The 15,828-nt window shown below is 44.2% G+C and overlaps 1 protein-coding gene across 1 annotated transcript in view; it reads right to left on the bottom strand.

The window, feature by feature from the left end:
* The window catches only part of TRHDE (thyrotropin releasing hormone degrading enzyme), a 418,324-nt gene that overhangs the window by 127,932 nt on the left and 274,564 nt on the right, over positions 1-15,828 (bottom strand). The gene's annotated exons all lie outside the window — the stretch shown is intronic.

Genomic DNA, 15,828 nt, shown 5'->3' with positions numbered 1-15,828 from the left:
AACAGATCAACCAAGTTAAAATTACTATTACATCTTCATCTATTGATGATATCTGGGCTGAAATGCAAGAATCTTAAAACCGAGTCAAATGGAAATTATAAAAAACACTCAAAATAGTCAAAAGAAATTTACCCACACCATCAGCACTTTACCTGTACTATTTCATCAAACACTATTTGATACCTTTTAACATTTATATACTACCATAATCAATTCCTAAGTATTTCTCCTGTATGTCTCGTCCTTTGTCTCGGTAGGTCATCAGATAACAAATGTCAAGAACGCGTCAGTTTTGTCGGAAGCTGCTATATTGTGAAGTAGTTAAGGAGGAATGTCAACATTATAAATCATAAACCTCTTATCTGGTGCAGTGTTGCAGACTTCCTTTATCTTCCTTATTGTGTCTACTTAGGAAAGCAGAATGTAATCACTGTAGGATGTAATATGCTAAAGCCTGTTTGCTTTATTAGAGGTTATCACACTCCACATATCAATGAAGCGGGATGTCTAAGATGATGGCGTGTGCCTCTTTACATGAGTTATCAGAATATTTGGCTCATTGGATTGGTCAGCCTGTGACCTAAAGGTTACTCTTCCTTCAGCTGGATCTAGATGTCTGTACGTTCGCTTCAGCCAACCAAAGACAGGATTTGGGGACTGGGGGTTACTTTCATAAGGAAGACAGGACTTTTTCTTCATAGTGACTTTTCTGTCCTTCTGTATCTCGCTATAAAGAAATGGAAGGCTGCTAAAGAAATGGCCCCTACCTGTACTCTCTACTATTTGGGATTTCTTTAATAAATTCAAAATTGAGAGTTAGCAAATCAAATTAGCTCTTGTGATGTCAATGCTTCACAGGAAGGACTTCCCTATCTCTGCACTTCCTAAGGTGCCCCAACTTGGACTGGCAGCCCCATGTAAGACAGGCGGTGTGTCCAACTTGATTATCTCATATCTACCCCAATATTTATTACAGTATAGGAAGCACTTAACAAATACCATTAAAGAAAATATGGGGTGGGGGGAGCCCTCTCACAACCTAGATTGGAGGGAATCAATTAATCGATAGTATTTATTCTGTGCTCACTGTGTGCAGAGCACTGAACTAAGTGTTCTCTCCAAGAACTAACCTCTAGAGGGAGTGATAAGCCTAATTGCTTATTTAAACCATCAAAGGTAAATATTGATCACCTACTGCAAGTACATTACCTTTCATATCTACATACCTACAGCAAAAAAACCCAAACATTTTGATATCGGTACATATTTACAAAGGAGCTCTGTTTTAGATATGTTAAGTTTGAGGTGTCAACAGGACATCCAAGGTATAGGTGTCCCGAAGGCAGGAGGACTGCAGAGAAAGAAGGAGATTGTGGCTGGAATGTCGATTTGGTCATCAACTGTGTTAAGATAGTAGTTGAAGCTTTGGGAGTGAATGAGTCCTCCAAGAAATTGGAGATGGAGAATAGAAGGGGATCCCGAATGGAGCCTTTGGAAGCCCCACAGTTAGGGGTCGGAAGACCAGCAAAGGAATACAAGAAGGAGCTCCACAAGGGGAGGAGTAGGAGAGGACAGTGTCAGGGAAGCCAAGGTTTGGATAAGGGGATAGACAACAGCATCAAAAGCAGGTGAGGGGTCAAGGAGAATTGGGATGGAGAAGGGTCCATTATATTTGGCAAGGAGGAAAGGCAATGGTGACCTTAGAGAGAGCAGTTTCAGGGGAGAGGTCGGGGGAGGAAGCAAGATTACAGTTGGAAGTTGGAAGAGGGAAAGTGTAAGAAGCTGGAATAAATAACCCCTTCAAGGAGTTTGGATAGGAATAGTCAGAGGGAGATGTGGTGGTAGCTCGAGGGTGAAGGAGGCTTTTTTTAAAGCTAGGAAATATGAGGGGATGATTTCAAGTGGAGGAGAAGGAGCCAAAGGGGAGAGAGAGAGCAGTTAAAGATGGCAGCCAGGGATGGAAGAAGGGTTAGAAACTAAAAAAGGCTTTCTTGGCTTCACAATTTGCTACAGTGTTGTACATGTACTCATTCAAGGCAGGCCATGACCCAGTGGGAGAATAACAGGCAGGGTTGAGACCACGTGAACTGAGCAGTACAAGCCACTCGCATTAGAATCAATTCCTCTGCGTAGGTTCTTGGTCCTGAAGCTTTGGGCCCGAGGCTCATCTGTCATTCTGGTGCAAGATTCCATCGCCACTAATAATAATGTTGGTATTTGTTAAGCGCTTACTATGTGCCGAGCACTGTTCTAAGCGCTGGGGTAGACACAGGGGAATCAGGATGTCCCACGTGGGGCTCACAGTCTTAGTCCCCATTTTACAGAGGAGGTAACTGAGGCACAGAGAAGTTAAGTGACTTGCCCACAGTCACACAGCTGACAAGTGGCAGAGCTGGGATTCGAACTCATGACCTCTGACTCCAAAGCCCGTGCTTTTTCCACTGAGCCACGCTGCTTCACTACACTACTCTTTGATTATGTAACTACATTCTGTTTTGTAGTGCTGAATTTTATTTTATTTATGTTGTTCTAGCAATGTTTTGGGTCTGCCAAACACATTACTCCCAGCAGTTGCCTATCCCAATTCAGCTACTGAATCAGCCTCTGCACAGACCTCCTTGGCCTCCAGTCTCTCTCCTCTGAGATCCATATTTTACTCAGCTGCCCAAATTATTGTCCTAAATCATCATTCTGCACACATTTCCCCTCTCCTCAAAAACCTCCTAACCTATCAGTTGTCTTCCCCTTGCTTAGGCTTACTCTTCTCCCATTATATCCCTGGCTCACAAGCTTCATTCCTTTTATGCCAACCTAAACAACCAAGTCTCTAATCTACTTAACAATACACAATTATTGTAATTACTGTGCCTTGTTCCCATCTCATCCTCTTTTTCACACTCACCCTCTGGTCTGGAACATCCTCTCCCCTCACATCAAGCAGACACAGAAATAAGAGTAGAACTTATTAAGCACTTCCTATGTGTCAAACACTGTACTGAGTTCTAGTGTGGATACAACAAGATAATCAGGTTAGACATGGTCCCTGAGGGGAAGGGAGAACAGACATTTAATCCCCATTTTAAATGTGAGATAACTGAGAGAGAAGTCAAGTGAAGTGCCCAAGGTCACACAAGCAAGTGATAAAATTGGGATTAGAATCCACGGATTTCCCCACCAACTACCACTGGAGATTTCTGTATCACCTAAGCCTCTGGGTATTCACACCCCCTCTACTTATGTACATATCTTTAATCTCTATTGCTTCCTCCCTCTTGTAATTTATTTTTGTCTCTGTCTTCCCTGCTTAAATTTTAAGCTTCTTGTGAGTAGGGATCATCACTACTAACTTTATTTTACTCTTTTAATCATTTAGTATAGTACTCCGCACAAAGCGAGCACTCCAGAAATACTAGTGATAATGATTGATTTACAAGGAACACATTAATGCCCTTTATATTTTTTCTTATGGGAAATTATAGGTCGTGAAGCAAATGCTTTCTTAACATTCTATTTTCCTGGAACCAATTAAGAACAATAACTGGGATAAAGTAGGGCCGATATTGATTTTAACACTCATGTTAAAACTCATGTTAAATCTCAACTATTGAGATAATTCTTTAAAAGTGCCAAAAAATGATTCTGACATACTTTATGTTATCCTTGAGGCTCTCCTTAACTATTGCTTAATATGCCAAGTTTAATTGATAGTATTTATTTATTAAGCACTTACTGCATTCAAAGCACCATACTAATAATGACAATAATTGTGGTACTTGTTAAGCGCTTACTATGTGCCAAGCACTGTACTAAGCGCTGGGGTAGTTACAGCATATTAGGTTGGACACATTCCCAGTTCCACTTGGGGCTCACGGTCTCAATCCCCATTTTCCAGATGAGGTGACTGAGGCCCAGAGAAGTGAAATGACTTGCCCAAGGTCACACAGCGGACAAGTGGCTGAGGCGGCATTAGAACCCATGACCTCTGACTCCCAAGGCCGGGCTCCTTCCACTAAGCCATGCTGCTTCCTAAGTGCTTGGAGGAGTACAACAGAAGAAAAACACATGTTCACTGGCCTAGAAAAGTTTAAAAACCCAATGGGGGATGCAGGCGGGCAAAAGGTTATTTACAAATATTGGGAGGAGGGAAAAGAACAGGGTTGAACTAGGAGGTAGTGCAAACATGTCAAGATGAAATAGAATAAATACTTAAATGATCAACTGGATATATTCATAGACAAAATTGCTGAGAATGGAAATTAATTCATAAGTCATAGGGATGGCTTTGGGGTTAATGCAACCTGGGATGCTGGAAATTAATTCTGGAAGGCATCACGGGGGAGGTGGGATTTGACAAGGGCTTTAAAGATGGGTTGGGCCGTGGTAGAAGAGATTTGTGTGAATAAGGCGATCCAGGCTGGGGGAACAGTGTGAGTGAGTAGTTTGAGTGTGGAGAATAGAGCATGAGGGAGTTAGAAGGTAAGCTTAGAAGGTTCAAAGAGCGTGATTTGTGAAGTAACTGGTGAGGGAAGTTGCTATCTAAGTTGCTGAAGGAGAGCCTCAGAGAGAAAGGCTAGGAGATTTTGCTTGATTAGGAGGGAAGTGGGGAGCCAGAGAGGATTTCAAGCCCTTATTTAGTAGAGGCTTTATCTGATTGAGAGGCTGTGCTTCAAAGGTTGACTAGCTTGAAAATCTCAGCTGTAAAAATTAGAGTTGGCTCCCTTTGCCCCCAGCCAATTCTGTTCCTTCTCTTTCCTTCCTACCAAGCCACAGGGAATGCTAGAAATGTCTCTCCAATTAAAGAATGAATGGAAAAACTGGAGCCAATATATGGAAATTTACTTTACAGAAAACTTTTCAGGCACATAATTGCTCTCCACTCTAAGAGATGTCCCAGTCAGGTAAATTCCAGCTTCATTTGCGGACATTTTTCATACTGTCTAGGCACCTTCCTTGCCTAGCCACATTGTATTTATTTGGCTTTGATTATCGGTCACGAAATTTACCAGTATTCAAGATAAATAGAATCAACTAAAAACACTTAAGAGACTGTGAATCAAAGGTTCCACCTTCATTTGAATTGCTATCATAGAGTCTGATAGGAAATAAAGCTACAAATTATATCCCAGTGAGGGAAAGTGGAGAAATGTTGCTGACTCTTAATTGTGGAGTGGGATATTTACAGAATAATTAGTGTTCGGAAAGCAAATTTTCCAACATATGAATTTCAGCACCTGTGAGAAATTGAGCTTTTATCAACCGACTCATAGCACAATAAGCTGCAAGTCTTATTTAATTATGAGCTAGAGTTCCTACCTGCCACATGGAATTAATTAGTTAATTATAAATGCCCAAAATCAATGTCTTTTAGACTGTGAGCCCATTGTTGGACAGGAATCATCTCTGTTACCGAATTGTACATTCCAAGCATTTAGTAGAGTGTTCTGCACACTGTAAGCGCTCACTAAATACGATTGAATGAATGAATGTCATCAGAAAAACTTCTATGGAAACAGCTAATGCTTCATGAACAAATAATCTCAAATACAGCTTAAAATGCCGTCTGAAATCTTTCTCTACTTAGCATAGGAACTAAACTAAAAATGGCCCACCTCTCTGTCATCTAACCCACGTATTCAATCCGTCACCAAATCCAGCCGGTCCCACCTTCACAACTTCAACAAAATCTGCCCTTCAGCGTGGCTCAGTGGAAAGAGCCTGGGCTTCGGAGTCAGAGGTCATGGGTTCGACTCCCGGCTCCGCCACTTGTGAGCTGTGTGATTGTGGGCGAGTCACTTCACTTCTCTGTGCCTCAGTTACCTCATCTGTAAAATGGGGATTAACTGTGAGCCTCACGTGGGACCACCTGATTACCCTGTATCTACCCCAGCGCTTAGAACAGTGCTCGGCACATAGTAAGCGCTTTACAAATCCCAACATTATTATCCAAACTGCTATTCCATTAATGTAATCACTCATCCTATCCCACCTGGATTCCTGCATCAGCCTCCTTGCTGACCTCCCAGGCTCCTGTCTCTCCCCACTCCAGTCCACACTTCGCTCTACTTCCCAGATCATTTTTCCACAGAAACACTCAGGACATATCACCCCCCTCCTCAAAAAACTCCAGTGATTGCCCATCCACTTCTGTTATCAAACAAAAACTCCTCTCCATTGGCTTTGAAGCCCTCCATCACCTTGTTCCTTCCTACCTTGCCTCATTTCCTTCTTTCTCCTCTTCTACACACTTCACTCCTCTAGTGCTAACCTTCTCACTGTGCCTCGATCTCTCCTGTCTCGCCACCAACCCCGCACCCACATCCTGCCTCTGGCCTGGAACGTCCTCCCTCCTCAAATTCGACAGACATTTACACTATCCCTGGCTTCAGAGCTGTTTCACAGGCCCATCTCCTCCAAGAGGCCCTCCCAGACTAAACCCCACTTTTCCTCACCTCCCACTCCCCACTCTACATCACCCTGACTTGCTCCCTCTGTTCTTCCCCACTCCCAGCCCCACAGCACTTATGTATGTAACCGTCACTGTATTAATTTGTACTGATGTCTGCCTTCCCTCTTCTAGACTGTAACCTCGTTGTGGGCAGGAAATGCCACCGTTTATTGGGGTATTGTACTTTCCCAAACACTCATTATAGTGCTCGGCACACAGTAAGCGCTCCATCGATACAACTGAATGAATGAATCACTAGTATTAAATTTGAGAATTTTGAAATTTAGGTATGATAGATAATTCAGCAAAAGTGGATACTGATTTTATTAACCCATAATCATTCTAAGGGAGGTAGGGAGGACTGAATTTCATCTCCTCAGAATTTATGATAACTCATATGAAAGGGAAAATTATTCATTTTGTGTTTGATGTTTGGGGCATTTTCCTGGAAGATAGTCAAGATGCAGGGAAAAACATGAAAGGATCAAGAAGATGTTTTTTCAATATCTGTGGTCTACACAAAATCTTAGGTATTTCCCTAATCTATTCCAAGCTTGCCTTCAAGATTTGGTCCAGGAACGATGCCACAGTAGACTCCCCGACACTCTTCCACTACAATATCAATTTTATAATGTCAGGGTTAAATCTTTATAGGATACAGAAAAATATACCTGAGTAAAAGCCAAACAATAGCAATGATAAAAGCAAAATAATAAAAGCAAAAAAACAGGAGCTGTTCGAGCAGAGAACTACATTGCGTTCCTTCTCTGTTCCCTACAGCTTTTCATCTGATAATGCTAAAGAATGGTCAGCAGCAGTGGAGTGAATAGGTCTACCTTCTGTCCTTTGATTTTGAAGCTGACACCTCTGTACCTATATGTGAATGTAATAATAATAATAATGATAATGTTGGTATTTGTTAAGTGCTTACTATGTGCAGAGCACTGTTCTAAGTGCTGGGGGAGATACAGAGTCATCAGGCTGTCCCATGTGAGGCTCACAGTTAATCCCCATTTTACAGATGAGGTAACTGAGGCACAGATAAGTTAAGTGACGCCCACAGTCACACAGCTGACAAGTGGCAGAGCTGGGATTCGAACTCATGACCTCTGACTCCCAAGCCCAGGCTCTTTCCACTAGGCCACACTGCTTCTCGTACTGTACTTCGAGACTTAATTCACTATAGGCAGGGAACATGTCTACTAATTCTGTTGTAATGTACTCTCCACTCAGTACAGTGCTCTGCGCCCAGAAAAATGTTTAATAAATACCAGTGATTGACTGATTGGTCGATTGGAGGGAAAGGCTGATTTATGACTGACATAACGACTGTCATAATCACATTGTGCATGCATGAAGTTAGTTTACTGCTGCTGACCTACCATGGCCCTCCACTGGGCTAGCCCAGGAAAGTGTTTCTTCTGAAAATCAACATTTCCCCTGGCCCATGCTGCCTAGCTAACATAGAGTAGAATATGAAGAGATTGAACTCCACATACCTTAATTGTATATTTTGCTTTCCCTTTCTTTCAGTCTCTAAAACTAGAACTTCAATTAACAACTCCCCCCACCCACAATTGCCAATGCTTTGTACATCGGAAGTAGCATTCTCACTCAACAATGGTGCACAAACTTATCCAGGTGACAGGAGGACATCGGAGAGGTCACGCCAATTCTGTTTCTTTTGTGTGGTCTCCCACTGGCCAAAAAAAAGGGGTCGTATGAGGAAGGCTGGTTGCCCTGCTGTCTGATTTTCACCCTAACTGGTGAGAAACAGAGCATGCATTGTTAGCTTTTTAGATTTTTAAACCTGCTTTTCAATTCCTCTCCGATTTTACTCCTCTTGCCTGCGATGGGGCCTTGGGTAAGTCGTAACTTCACTTTTCCTCAGTTTCCTCATCTGTGAAATGGAGGACCCAACACCCGTTCTCCCATCCTTAAACTGTGAGTCCCATGTGGCCCAGGGACTGTATCTGATCTGAATGCGTTGAATTTATTCATTCATTTTTGTACCAATGACTAGACTTACTAGACAGAGCTAGTCTACATAACTCCAGCTCAATTGTTACGGTGCTTTGGAGAAAATTAAATATTGCTAACTCTGCATGATTTTCTGCAAATCTCGCGCATCCTATAACTACATATTTTCCTTCTTCAACTTTTGGCATTTGTCATTCTTCGCTGTAAATCTTACATAGTTACGTTTGGGTCCATTTAGATAGTGAGCCTTATAAAAAGAATGCTTCAGTGCAGGGCCTGACACATAATAAACACTTAAGAGATTCCACGGTTACTATTAGAGATCAGGGACACTGCTTGACCTGTATCCCGCATAAGAGTTTGCTCAGTTCTGGGGGTTCAGGGTGCTCACCATCTGCCCCTCTACCCTTCCCCACACTGGGCAGATCGGGGTAAAAGCAGGGCATGTTAGCCAAGAGACCCCAATTCTTCACTTGCACTGTGCCGGGCTCGTGTCCGTCTGAAAGAACAGGACCAACCCAAGCCATCAACATTCCTGGGAGTAAATCTGCTCCCTGCAGCCCTCTGACAAGAAAGCTTCCAGCTGCTCTACCCCAAGGTAACAGTGGCAAATCCCTGCCACATGCTTAATCTTGAAGTTATAGTTCCCTCTTCCCTCCAGATGGGGTAGAAATCTTTTGGGGCTCCGCAGGAGCCATTACTTGATATGAAAGGGTCACTGGGGTACAGTTAAACAGGCTCCCCTCTTCATATTAGAATCAATTACTTCGTTAAAGTAAAGGAGCTACAATATCAATGTAAAATCTTAAATGGCACTTAGAATGGGACAAGCATATAGTCAAAAAGGTTGCATGACCGGGGACATAAAACAAATCCAGTTACCAAATGCAGAGCATTCGAACCAGCTCCTCCAACCACACCTCGTGGATTTCCTGTGACAACTCAGCCCACACACTTGACCTCTCCAACCCCAACCTATTCAGAGTACCACAGTCTCATCTGTAGGCTGAAAACCTGGACTACAATCTCCCTCCAACCTGGGCCTCCCTCCCTCTCCTTAGACAACAGACAACCACTCTCCCTCCATCTTCCTCCTAGAGGCCTTCTCCGATGAAACCCTCCTTTCCCTTACTCCCTCTCCCTTCTACGTTGCCCTTGCCTGTGGATCTCTACCTATGAAGAACTTGATATTCACCCCACTTGACATTCAGCAATTATGCAGAAATCCATTCATTTATTTATTCATATTAATGTCTGTCACCCCCGCTAGGCTGCGAGAGATCAGAGATAATTTCTGCCAGCTCTACTGCACTATACTTTACAAGTGCTTAGTAGAATGATCCGTGCATAGCAAGCACTCAGTAAATACCACTGATAGACTAATCGATTGACTCTCTGCAGCCATAGGCCCATTTGGGTCGCCCCTGCCTCACTCCCCTTCCTCCTCAACCTTGTCTTTCTTAATCCCTCTTCCTTAATTAATTAATGATGGCATTTGGGAAGTGCTTATTATTCATTCATTCATTCAATAGTATTTATTGAGCGCTTACTATGTGCAGAGCACTGTACTAAGCGCTTGGGATGAACAAGTCGGCAACAGATAGAGACAGTCCCTGCCGTTTGACGGGCTTACAGTCTAATCGGGGGAGACGGACAGACAAGAACAATGGCACTAAACAGCGTCAAGGGGAAGAACATCTCGTAAAAACAATGGCAACTAAATACAATCAAGGCGATGTACAATTCATTAACAAAATAAATAGGGTAACGAAAATATATACAGTTGAGCGGACAAGTACAGTGCTGTGGGGATGGGAAGGGAGAGGTGGAGGAGCAGAGGGAAAAGGGGAAAATGAGGCTTAAGCTGCGGAGAGGTAAAGGGGGGATGGCAGAGGGAGTAGAGGGGGAAGAGGAGCTCAGTCTGGGAACGCCTCTTGGAGAAGGTGATTTTTAAGTAAGGTTTTGAAGAGGGAAAGAGAATCAGTTTGGTGGAGGTGAGGAGGGAGGGCATTCCAGGACCGCGGGAGGACGTGACCCAGGGGTCGACGGCGGGATAGGCGAGACCGAGGGACGGTGAGGAGGTGGGCGGCAGAGGAGCGGAGCGTGCGGGGTGGGCGGTAGAAAGAGAGAAGGGAGGAGAGGTAGGAAGGGGCAAGGTGATGGAGAGCCTTGAAGCCTAGAGTGAGGAGTTTTTGTTTGGAGCGGAGGTCGATAGGCAACCACTGGAGTTGTTTAAGAAGGGGAGTGACATGCCCAGATCGTTTCTGCAGGAAGATGAGCCGGGCAGCGGAGTGAAGAATAGACCGGAGCGGGGCGAGAGAGGAGGAAGGGAGGTCAGAGAGAAGGCTGATACAGTAGTCTAGCCGGGATATAACGAGAGCCCGTAATAGTAAGGTAGCCGTTTGGGTGGAGAGGAAAGGGCGGATCTTGGCGATATTGTAGAGGTGAAACCGGCAGGTCTTGGTAACGGATAGGATGTGTGGGGTGAACGAGAGGGACGAGTCAAGGATGACACCGAGATTGCGGGCCTGCGGGACGGGAAGGATGGTCGTGCCATCCACGGTGATAGAGAAGTCTGGGAGCGGACCGGGTTTGGGAGGGAAGATGAGGAGCTCAGGCTTGCTCATGTTGAGCTTTAGGTGGCGGGCCGACATCCAGGTGGAGACGTCCCGGAGGCAGGAGGAGATGCGAGCCTGAAGGGAGGGGGAGAGGACAGGGGCGGAGATGTAGATCTGCGTGTCATCTGCGTAGAGATGGTAGTCAAAGCCATGAGAGCGAATGATTTCACCAAGGGAGTGAGTGTAAATGGAGAACAGAAGAGGGCCAAGAACTGACCCTTGAGGAACTCCAACAGTTAAAGGATGGGAGGGGGAGGAGGCTCCAGCGTAGGAGACCGAGAATGGTCGGCCAGAGAGGTAAGAGGAGAACCAGGAGAGGACAGAGTCCGTGAAGCCAAGGTGAGATAAGATATGGAGGAGGAGGGGATGGTCGACAGTGTCAAAGGCAGCAGAGAGGCCAAGCACCTTTCTTTCCCTCCCTCCCTGCCTTACTCCCACCAAATGCAAAGTTCCAAGAGTTTGTAGCCATGGTCCCCTCCTTTCTGGAATCTGGACCTGAACTTGTCTCAGGAAATCAGTGAAGCAGTGTGTGCTAGTGGAAAGAGTTTGATCCGGGGAGTCAGGATGCCTGAGTTCTAATTCTGTCTCTGCCACTTCCCTGCTGTTTAGTCTTGGGACTACACTTTACCTTCTGTGTTCCTCAGTTTCCTCCTCTGTAAAATGATGATTCCATACCTGTCTTTCCTCCTACGTACACCGTGATCACCAGATGGGACAAGAATAGTGTCCGACCTGATAATTTTATATGTATCCCAATGTTTAGTACAATGCTGGTCACCTAGAGCTTAACAAATTCTTCAATTCCTATTATTAGTATTACTAGTATCATGAAATGATGGCAATGATGATTTCCTAGTTGCTAAACAATGTTCAGACAAGAGTCCTAGGAAAGGGTTGGTAGAAAGGAAGAAGCAGTAAATAAAATAAAAATTTAAGGAGATGCTCTTATTTTTGCTGGTAGATGTGATTCATAGATGCCGTGGAGAAGATGATGAATGCCATGGGCATAAGACAAGCTGTGAGAAGGTTCCAGATTCTTCACCCCTCACCCTTAGGCCACGGAGCCACATTCTGTCACTCAGTGCTATTCTGGGTGCGCACGTTTGGATTGATGTTTTGGGGTGGTATTCATGTTAGGCAATCGATGGATGGTATTGATTGACCACTTTCTTGGTGCAGAGCCTTGTACTAAGAACTGGGTAGAGTGGAGTAGAGTTGTCGGACATAATCTCTTCCCTCGAGTATTCAGTCTCAAAACAATTAGAATCCCCATAAAGTATAAGTTCCTCCAGGAATTTTGTTTAACTTTTGTTGCATAGTACTCTTCCAAGCACCTAGAAGGGTGCTCAACTCACAGAAGGCACTCAGTAAATACCACTAGTCACTGTTAGAGAAGCAGCGTGGCTCAGTGGAAAGAGCATGGCCTTTGGAGTCAGAGGTCATGAGTTCGAATCCCAGCTCTGCCACTTGTCAGCTGTGTGACTGTGGGCAAGTAACTTAACTTCTCTGGGCCTCAGTTACCTCATCTGTAAAATGGGGATTAAGACTGTGAGCCCCACATGGGACAACCTGATTCCTGTGTCTACCCCAGCGCTTAGAACAGTGCTCTGCACATAGTAAGCGCTTAACAAATACCAACATTATTATTATTATTATGATGGGCAGGGAATATGCCTACTAATTCTATTGCATAAAACTCCCCTAGTACTGTGCTCTCTCCACAGTAAATGCTCAACAAATATCACTGATTGATTGATGGATGGATGGATGAATGAGCTATCAATTCTCGGTAGAGAATACATGGGAAGGAAAGGGAGGGGAGGTACTGGAGTAAATGATCTGAACAAGAAGATAATAAAGCTTACCAGTTCCTTGGATAATTCTGGAAGAATTGGTTAGAAATTGTTGGGGTATGAAATGCAAATTAAGTGGAAGTGTGGAGGAATGAAGGGAATTGAGCCCTACACAGAATCTGAAAGAGGTGTATTGGGATTGGATTTTAGCTGGTGAACGCAGACAAGCAAAGTGAAAGAAGTGAAGCATTACAACATTCAGATCTTCCTTATTTTTTAAGTCAACACACACTAAGCAGGCCCACGGAGAGCCAGGAGTGATGAGATGCATTAGAAAACCCGATTAGGCAAAATGAATACGCCATGGAAAACTCATCCTAGCAGTGGCAAGAAAATAGAAGCCAAATTCATTAGCCTAAGACAGTAGCTAAGTTGAATCTGAAAAGAAGCCAGGTCATTTTATCGGGAAAATAAAACAGATTTCTGTAGAAGTATTTTTGGCTGGCTTTTTAGATATCCTAAATTGAACTTCCGGAATGTTTTTTAATAAGAATTTTGTGCTATGGGCTGGGATATTTTTCATCACTGCCTTCATATACAGACTAAAAGCAAGCATGGAGATTTCTCCAGGAACAAAAAGCCATTTTGCATGATTTAAAATTGATAACTGCACTTAAGGTTCATTTTTCACCAAAAATGAAAGTCCCAGCAGCAGAGAAAGAAGTTATCATGAGTATAAATAGAATGAAAACATGTAAACGCAGCAGCAGGAAAGAAGACCGGCCTCCTGGGAAGAGCGCAAAACCGGAAGTCAGGAGACCTGGGTTCTAATTCTGTCTCCATCATCTGTTTTCTGAATGACCTTAAGCAAATTACTGACTTACTCTGTGCCTCAGTTTCCTCATCTTTAAAATGGGGATTCAATATTCGTACTCACTTCATTTTGGACTCTGAGCTGCTTGTGGGACAGGGTAGTGTCTGGCAATAAACCCTCAATAAATACCACTGATTAATTGATGAGATCAACCTGTGTCTACTCTAGGGTTCAGTACAGCACCTGGTTCACATTAAACACTTAGTAAAAGCAGTACTTGGCACAGAGTAAATGCTTAACAAATATCATCATTATTACATTATTAAAATGGTGAAGTAATGACTTGGTGAAAATACTACAGATTTCAATGCCTCTTCATAAAGAGGAAAAATTGACATGAAAATTGTTAAATTGTCATAAAAATTTGTCCCACAGCTCCACTGTGACAGGGGGTTAAGGAATAGAAAAAGGGGAAAACTTGCTGGGTCTATCCGATTGGTAGTGGAGGTTTTCAACTGATGGGGCAACCAGAGCATCAGAATAATAACTGTGATATTTGTTCGGTACTTACTACGTGTCTAGTACTAAGTGCCGGGGTAGATATAAAATAACCTGCTTGGACACAATTCGTATCCCACATGGGATTCTCAATCAAAGTAAGAGGAAGGATAAGGATTTCATCTCTATTTTACAGATGAGGAGAGTGAAGCCCGGAGAAAACGTGACCTGCTGTCCCACGTTGACTCTGGGGTACCCACCATCTCAAGGTCAACCGCTATCTCATGACCACCCTAGCCAGCAGGCGGAACTCGTAAGTAAGGATGGGATAACTCCCCCACAACCAAAACTCCTAGATTGACAGCCCAGGAGGGGAATACAGAAGGTGTCCTTCGCCCCCGTGCCCATCAAATTAAGCATGGCAGGCAGAGGGTGGGGATTGGATAAAATGAGGCCGGGAGCACAGGAGATAAATAAATACCTGAGGCCTCTGACCTTCTATGCAGCGGATTGAGACTTGCAGCAGCCGGCTGTGGATCACCTCTGCCTGGAGCGTGAGATGTCTGCTCCGCCTGCACTGAGTGAGGAGCTGTGGGATGGGTGAGTTTCACGTCCCACTGACCCTCGGGGGGCTGGAAGCTAGGCACTTCGCCATGTGTGTAATGCCTAAGTGGATTCCTCCCAAGTGGGAAGTGCTCGTGGGTGAGAACTAGCCACCTCTCTACATGCAAAAAAAATAAGTGAATTCCTCCTGGGTGGGACCTGGGCATTTTTGTCACACACAAGTAACACAGAAGTACATTCCTCCTGATAGGGAAGCTCTACTATCATTAAATAATCATACTCCTCCCGAAAGGGAAGTTCAATTCGCCCCGTCTCAAATAATCAAATGATTCAATTTGCCACATCTAAAATAATCAAATGATTCAATTTGCCTCGCAGAATAAATTTTGTATAAAACTCAGGCTTCCTGTCCCTGGTCTCGCTCTCTCTCTCTCTTTCTCTCTCCCTCTCACCATGCAGATTCCCTAATGGACCCATTCCTGGGCAATGGGTGACGCCCGTCCATAGTCACACAACTGGGAAGTGGCATTTTTAGTATCAGAACCCAGGTTCTCTGACTCACAGGCCCTATGACTTCCAGTAGGCCACAGGCACATCAGTGGGAGGCAGCGGAATCCTGAAAAATAGCTAGCAGTGAGGCAGAAAGAGATGGTAGGGGCTGGTGGTGCTTAGCATCAATGCTTTGTTCCAGTCATTTCAGTCTTAAATGGATCCTGTGCTCTTGTGGGTATCTCAAAACGTGCTTCCCCCCTGCCTGCCTACTCTCTTTTTGTCCCTTGGACCCCGTGAGGAGCATATTTGGCGGGGTTGAGACTGCACCAACATCACAATAATCAATTCATTGGGTGGGTTTTGGAGTTTTTCCTGTCCAAAGATGATGGGCAAGTGAGGGCAGAGATGGGCAGAGGGTGCTGCTACTTGAAGGCAGTTTGACAGTGATGGGAGTGGCACTGATCCCCATAAACCGGAAGAAGGGAAGAAAACGATCCCCCCAAATCATTCCCTGTAGCTCCGACTTATCAGTCAGCTGTGGCCTATCAGTCTCCTACCTTAGGGGCAATAATTCAAGGAAAATAACTCATCGTTGACCCCATGGTCACACCCTCCCTCTTTTCT

The sequence above is a fragment of the Ornithorhynchus anatinus genome, chromosome 14 (assembly GCF_004115215.2).
Source record: "Ornithorhynchus anatinus isolate Pmale09 chromosome 14, mOrnAna1.pri.v4, whole genome shotgun sequence".
NCBI lineage: Eukaryota > Metazoa > Chordata > Mammalia > Monotremata > Ornithorhynchidae > Ornithorhynchus > Ornithorhynchus anatinus.
The sequence above is the reverse complement of the archived record's forward strand: the minus strand, read 5'-3'. Positions and strand labels throughout refer to the sequence as shown.